The sequence below is a fragment of the Amphiprion ocellaris genome, chromosome 20 (genome assembly GCF_022539595.1).
Source record: "Amphiprion ocellaris isolate individual 3 ecotype Okinawa chromosome 20, ASM2253959v1, whole genome shotgun sequence".
In the NCBI taxonomy this organism is placed as follows: Eukaryota; Metazoa; Chordata; class Actinopteri; family Pomacentridae; genus Amphiprion; species Amphiprion ocellaris.
The window spans coordinates 21,057,170-21,063,965 of NC_072785.1; the positions used below are offsets into that span (position 1 = coordinate 21,057,170).

Here is a 6,796-nt window from a genome sequence, read left to right on the forward strand (position 1 = left end):
TTTCGAAACCCAACCTGAATTTAGAAATGTTTATTACATTCACCCCTGCAGCGAACAGCTTTGGGCCTTCTCTTGATGTTAGTTTATGAGGCCCAAATGACTCAAGTTTTCAATAAGTGAATACAGCATGCTATTTTAATCAAAAACGGACACATAATATAATTTGGGTTACTAATATAATCCATCACCTTGCAGACTGTGACAGCTTTGTGAACTTAACTACAGAAACCAGGATTTAAGATTTAACCATGTGTTAGATACTCTCATATCAGACTGTTCAGTATAATATCCAGCCTGCAGCTGGTAAGCTTCCAGAGTGGAAACTGGGAAACTGTTACTCCAGGGAATACAGTTATAATAAGCTAAGCAGCTGCTGGTGTAGACATGAGAGTAGTATCAGTCTTCTTTATTAATTCCAGAGCAAATTAACTATAGTTAAACTTTGATCTTTTTCTTTAGATTTTGGATACAAAAACGGTAAGCAATGCTGAAACACTGCCTCAACTTATTTGGATATTGTGTATTCACAATCAAACTAGAAAAGTTTTCCAAAACCCTGTCTGAAGAATCACTTTTTCTTCTTAAAGAACTGGTTTATTCAACAGGAATCCTTACAGTGATCACATCAGGGTCCAGACTCCTGAATATGTCAGCATCCATGCTGATGTTGTGTATTGACAGTGCTACTATGTCCAACAGAGGTGCTTCACCTGTCAGAGAGAAGAGGAAACTGGATGTTAGAGATCAGTTTTCTGAGAGGTAGAAGAATAACTATTAAGACTGGTAACATGCATTCTTAACTAAACAGGACTTTATTAGACCGTAAAAGATGCTGGGATTGCCAGTTTGTGAGCGGAAGGCAGCATTACTGATCTCATACAGGACTCTCCTTTGCTCAGCTGAACATGATGCTACATTCAGAGGGTTTGCATTTCTGGCAAGGTGAAAGAAGAAAGTGACATATAGTGTTTTGTCTCATCACTAACAGTATCCATGTTTATGTATCTGCCCACACCAACCTGATACTGTCTGGGCTGATGGTCTTCAGCGTACTGGTGTTTAATGAGCACAGGTTGGAGTCAATCATGTTCAGCTCAATGCTGTCTAGGGACTTCCAGAGGTACTCAGATACTTGGTGATGATTTCTTTGCTCTAAAAAACATTATGATAACACATCGCGTGAGCAAATCTTATTTAGTATATCAGTACGAAACAATATAAGCAGATGTGAGCATTTTTTTTATGAAATAGCATTGTAATTCTGAAGTTCTGTTTTCATAGTCCCTCTTGTGGTACCTTTGCTGCCTTCCAAGCTCCATCTTCAGCTTTCATGAGAGCTGCCAAGGTGTCAGCTGTGGTAATGCTCCACTTAGAAATATCATGAAGTGATGCCATGCGAGACACTGAACCAAGTACCTGGACTTCCTGATCAGAAACACCAGATGGGAATGCCTAGAAGAACAGAGGACGTGTAGTAACACATGCTAATGCACTAAATGTTATCCACATTTGTAATTCCACTCTCGTATATTCCCCCATGGTTTGGTCAACTATATTTCTGTAGCCATAAAACACATTATGGTTCTTCCTCATAATTTTCAGATGTTTCTGAATTACCTGCAGAATCTGCAGAATGATTTTCTGGAAGTCATCAATTTCCACTTTCTCGCAGATGGAGTTGAGGTTGTCTTTCAGAACAGGGATGCCCAGGCAGAGGTCAAATAGTGTTTGGTCGTAGCGAAAGGGGAAGGAAGTGTCGCTAGCTGTCACCTGGGTGATGTTGCCCACAGTGCAGCCTTATAAACATTTAGAGAGGCAGTGAGCACTGACAATGTTTGACATGGATTAATATGCACATTATTTTTCATGGTAACGCAATAAATTGTTTGGTCTGTAAGAAATCATAAAAGTGAAAAATGCTCTGTCGATGCTGATGTCTTCAAACTGTATTTTTTGTCTGACCAACAGCAGATCTTCACATTTTTGAAACTTGAACTATAAAATGTTTGACATCTGCTTTTGAAAAACAGTTTGGTGCAAGTGTATGTAGCAACTTTTCTCCCTTTCACAAGCGAAAAGCTGAATTTATTTCAGTACACTCAGGTTTTTCTGCAAATGTTAGCAAATACGTTTTCTCTGCAAGTTCACTATGATTATGATAATTCTTTACTAGCGCTACTATTAAACTTAGCATCTGTCATATCGATACTTCTGGAACCTCTGTTACCTCTGCTACAGACAGTACTTATCTATGTCTAGTAATGTTCTCCCAACTGACCAATAATTTCAGCTAAAAATGTACCAAACATATACCTGATCGTGGGTTCTTCACGTGGTTGCTGATCTGCTTAAACAGCTTCTTGAGCCTCCTCTTCTCTGTCTTTGTTTTCCTCAGCTTTGGCATGAAGCTCTTAAGGAAGCCTCTCTTTGTTGTCTGCAAAAAAACATTACAGACTCAGATTTTTTGCAAAAAGTGAAACGGATTTGAGATAATTATCTCTTTGTGAGGTATTTCCATTCTACACTTTCATTTAGCACGTCATTTAGATGTACATCTAAGAGTAGATACAACAAAAGCAAGAATCTAGCCAGGAAAAAACATTCTGGGTAAGTGCCATAAAACAAGTTCAAGTGTGAGAATTTCAATGATTGCTAGACTACATACTATCAGAGCACAGGAATAAGTTAAACATGTACAATTTTAATCTGTCCCCAAATGTTTTCTGTGAAATACAGTGGAAGGATTCCAAGGTTCTCCAGTGTTTGCTGGTTCCAGGTGATGATATTTCGGAAAATACAAGAAGACATGATCTTATAGTCTGGTTTGCAACTTTGCTACCAGTTTGGTGGTAAAGGATGTAATGTTTAGCTTATGTACATGATGGATACGCAAATGCCTTCAAATCAAACTGGTAATAATTTGTTGATGGTTAAATGTTCACGTAAAAGAGAAGACAGTCATGATTGTCCATTTTCCGAATGACTTGATTTTAATTTAACTCAGTATTGTGTTTTCCCAGACAGCAGCACCGTCTCCATGGCAGCCACCTGGCTATCAGAGAAGTCCTTACAGGCTTTGAGTTTTTCCAGGATGAGAGGATCTGCATTTTCTATGAAAGAGCCATTCATAGTGCAGGCCATGTTGCCCAGGACCACCACGTCGTCTCTACTCAGACTTGTGCCATTTATACCCTAGAATTTCAAAATACAGTATTTAATGTATAATTGTGTCACTGTACTACCTTAACAGTGTAACTAGTGACACACATTGGTAATCATGTTTACAGACTGGACAATAAACTCCAATGATATTAGAAATGTGTTTAAAATGTCATATCAACACTGTTTTTAGTATGCTGTTGCTCTCTGTTGCCATATAAGCAGCCTATGCTAATAACGTTTTATTTAAACGATACTCACCAAGCAGGTTCTTGCTTCACTGAGCAGCAGTGGGCCCTTGTTCAACATTTCAGAGGCCACAGAGAAGTCTGCAGCACCGACTGCAGAAAAGTATGACCTGCAGTTTTCTTTCTTTACATCTGTGTTGCTATGACAAACCAACGTATGACAGGACAATCAGGATCAAATGTGAACTTTTTCTAGCCAGTGACATATCATTAGGTCAGTGCTGCAAAATGCTTGGAGACAGACTCACTTGAAGTAGAGAAGCATGTCTGAAGGGTAATCTGTGAAGTTCTGCGACAGCTGTTGCTGCTGTTACAACTCCTGTTTGCCACAATGCTAAATAAGGGAGCCACCAGATGGGGAGAGAGGTCAACCAGGAGAGGACTCAGTCGAACCCTGAGCCACAGCAGGAAGTCATTGTCACTGACAGCTGCAGGTGACAGAGTTCCCCTTCCAAAAATCTTCTGGAGGAAGGCAGATTTCACTTCCTCTGAGTAGCTATCTGAGTGGGCCTGTGGGGAATTTACATATCGTCAGTAACAAGCTGGACTTCGCAGTAAAAATATTACAGTTGAATCATGTTGCTAGCTGGGCAATTTCATACAAAAAGGGCTTCAAATATTGCATTAAAACACTTACTGAGAAAGAAAAACTGATGTAAAAACATTCAAATTAAAAGACCAGAGAAAATAAAATAGTGATAAAGTACAGAAAAAAAAATTAAAGTGGAGATAACTTTAGTGAATACAAGTTTAAGCTGGGCAGCACAGTGACTTGGTGGTTGCCACTGTCGCCTTGCAGCTAGAAGATGCCTGGTTCATGTCCTGGCCTTCCCAGGATCTTTCTGCATGGAGTTTGATGTTCTCCCTGTGCAGGCTAATTCTAAATTGTCCGTAGTGTGATTGTTTGTCTCTCTGAGTAGCCCTGTGATAGACTGGTGTCCTGTCCAGGGTGTCCCCTAACTTCACTCTAAGTCAGCTGGGATAGACTCCAGCACCCCCACGACCCTAATGAGGATTAAGCTTTGTATAGATAATGGATGGATGGATGGATGGATGGAAGTTTAAGCCAGAAGTTAGAGAAAACTAAAAAGTTGTACCAAGGCATATGAGCTGGAGCGAGTGGTGAGCATGAGCCAAAATTATGAAGAGCAGAATTTTTTTAAAGCCAGTGCATCGCCTTATCTCTGCTCTGTACTGCTTAAATTTAGTTCCACTACTGCTCACATTATGAGCTCAAAGCACAATGCAGGAAGGAACCAGGCAAATCTGCTGACCTCCTTTTTTATTCGTGCTGGTTAAAGTTACAGCGAAAAACAGACCGCCCCATTCTGCAGCAAAAATGACCAACAATGGCATTTGCAAGTAAGTTTTAACCTTTGAAAATCGCAACTTAAGAGAACTAAGTTGTTTTAAATTTGAACATTAGCCTGCAAAATGACATTTGCAAGAGTAGGTTTTTCTTCTAGACGTTTCCCATCATAATGAGCATATATAAACTAGCAAACGACATGCACATGCAGACAGCATGTGTATGACATCTGTAAAACTATTATTAGGTATCTGCTGTTCACAGGTTATGTTTTACTTACTCATGTCACTGCTACAAAACATATTAGTAACACCTCAGTATAACACAGCATAAACAAACGCGCTATTTAACAGTTAAGTTTGATCAAACTCCAGATTCTACAACTGCCAACACTGATTCACCGCCACTCCAACATATTATTCCAACCCTCATGAAGAGCTGATTTTAGAGCTTTTCAGCTTCAGCTAAGTGTACCAAATAAAATAACATTTCAGTATATGATATTATATTAAAGAGTTTTCGGTTTCAGTTAGATTTTAAACTTGCTGATTTTACTAAAATGTATGCGTGAAACCGGAAACGACACTATTACAGATTATTACAGCAAATAAAGAGTGTGCCAACTGTGTAGATGTTTACCTCAATAGCTGGTGAGACTATGTCAAAGAAAGCACCAAAGTTAACAGGGTTGATGGCTTTCATGATTTTTGTCACATCTTGCCTCCCGTGTGGCTGTGAGGAGGTTGCTGCAAGTTGGACCAGTTGATTGACGGTGAGAAGATCTGCAACCTCCACCTAGAAGTGACAAGCAGTAATTCAGTAAGTACAACCAAATCTATTTTGGCATACAGTTGTATGATTGAAATCAGCAATGCACTTCCCAAGTATAACAGTCATTTACCATTCTGGTCACAAAGGTAAAGCGATGGAATATGGTGTTTACCTGCCAAAGCGTACCTCTGAGTTTCACACTTCAATCTAGGATCACTTTGCAGACCTGATTGCAGTAATAGCTGCAGCAAGTGTTTAATATTTATACAGAAAGTAGTTTGGGGTATTTTATTAGTATTTTGTCCACGTCTTGTCTCCTCCTACACACATGCACCACTGTGACCAGAAATTTCTGTCCACCCTCATGATCTACACACATATACACAAATCCAACAGATTGCAATTTTTAAAAAAAAAAGCTAATCGCTTTGGCTGTGTGTTTGTTTAGCTTTGGAAAATACAGTGTTGATTTAGCCATCCAGAAAGATTTGGACTGTCTCTTTATGGATTTGTACTTCTCACATCAAGCAAAGTAGTGTGCCAGTTCTGTCGAGTGTGCTGTTCATTAGTTGCTTGTTGGTTTGTTATAATTAGGGATGACTGGACTATGCTTGGCCGAGGCTTAGTGAGGGGTACAAAATTACCACTGGCCTGACAGTTTATTAAAATGAGACGTATATCTGAGAAATGTGTAATATTTCATGGAAACCTGGAAATAATCTGAAAGGTTGAGGATTTAGAGACATTTAAAAACACAAATATTCAGAATCTGAAATTAAACAGTGCTTCTGAACAAAACTTTTACTGAAAAGCATTTGAAATTTTACTTTTTTCTAATGCACACACGTTTGGTTGCCATAAAACAAAACAAAGCTGTGAAAACACCAAATTTCTTCCTTTTTCTACAAAGATAGCTAAGTGGAATGGAGTGAATTTTAACCAGGCTATCGTCCACAGTTAAAGTACCAGATGTCTTCAATCTTATGATCAGTCATTCAGTGTATTTATATAGAAATGTCCTTAACAGTGGCCACATGGTCACACTTCAATGCTACTTTCTGAGGAAGACGCCCAGGAATAACCCCCTATTTTTTTTTTTTTAAAAGAGAAACATTTAGAAGCCTGAATAGAATTTGATGAAATGCACACTAACAAACAATAGTGTTTTTAGGACAATGTTCTTTAGATTGAAAATCCAACATGTTTATTAAGCCACATCAGCTTTATGTACACAGATTTTTTTTTCCAAAGATAGGAATATCATCCTCTTGTCAAGCATAAAGGAGGCACTTTTGTGTTATTGTGACAC

General features: G+C 38.8%; 1 long non-coding RNA gene across 1 annotated transcript; it reads right to left on the reverse strand.

Moving 5' to 3' along the window:
* Positions 1-796: 796 nt before the first annotated feature.
* LOC129347818 (uncharacterized) lies at positions 797-1,428 on the reverse strand. The gene is made up of 3 exons (XR_008600091.1): positions 1,297-1,428; positions 1,020-1,152; positions 797-934 (listed from the first exon to the last, which is right to left on the reverse strand). It is a non-coding gene; the product is annotated as an uncharacterized LOC129347818 (long non-coding RNA).
* Between the last annotated feature and the right edge of the window lie 5,368 nt (positions 1,429-6,796).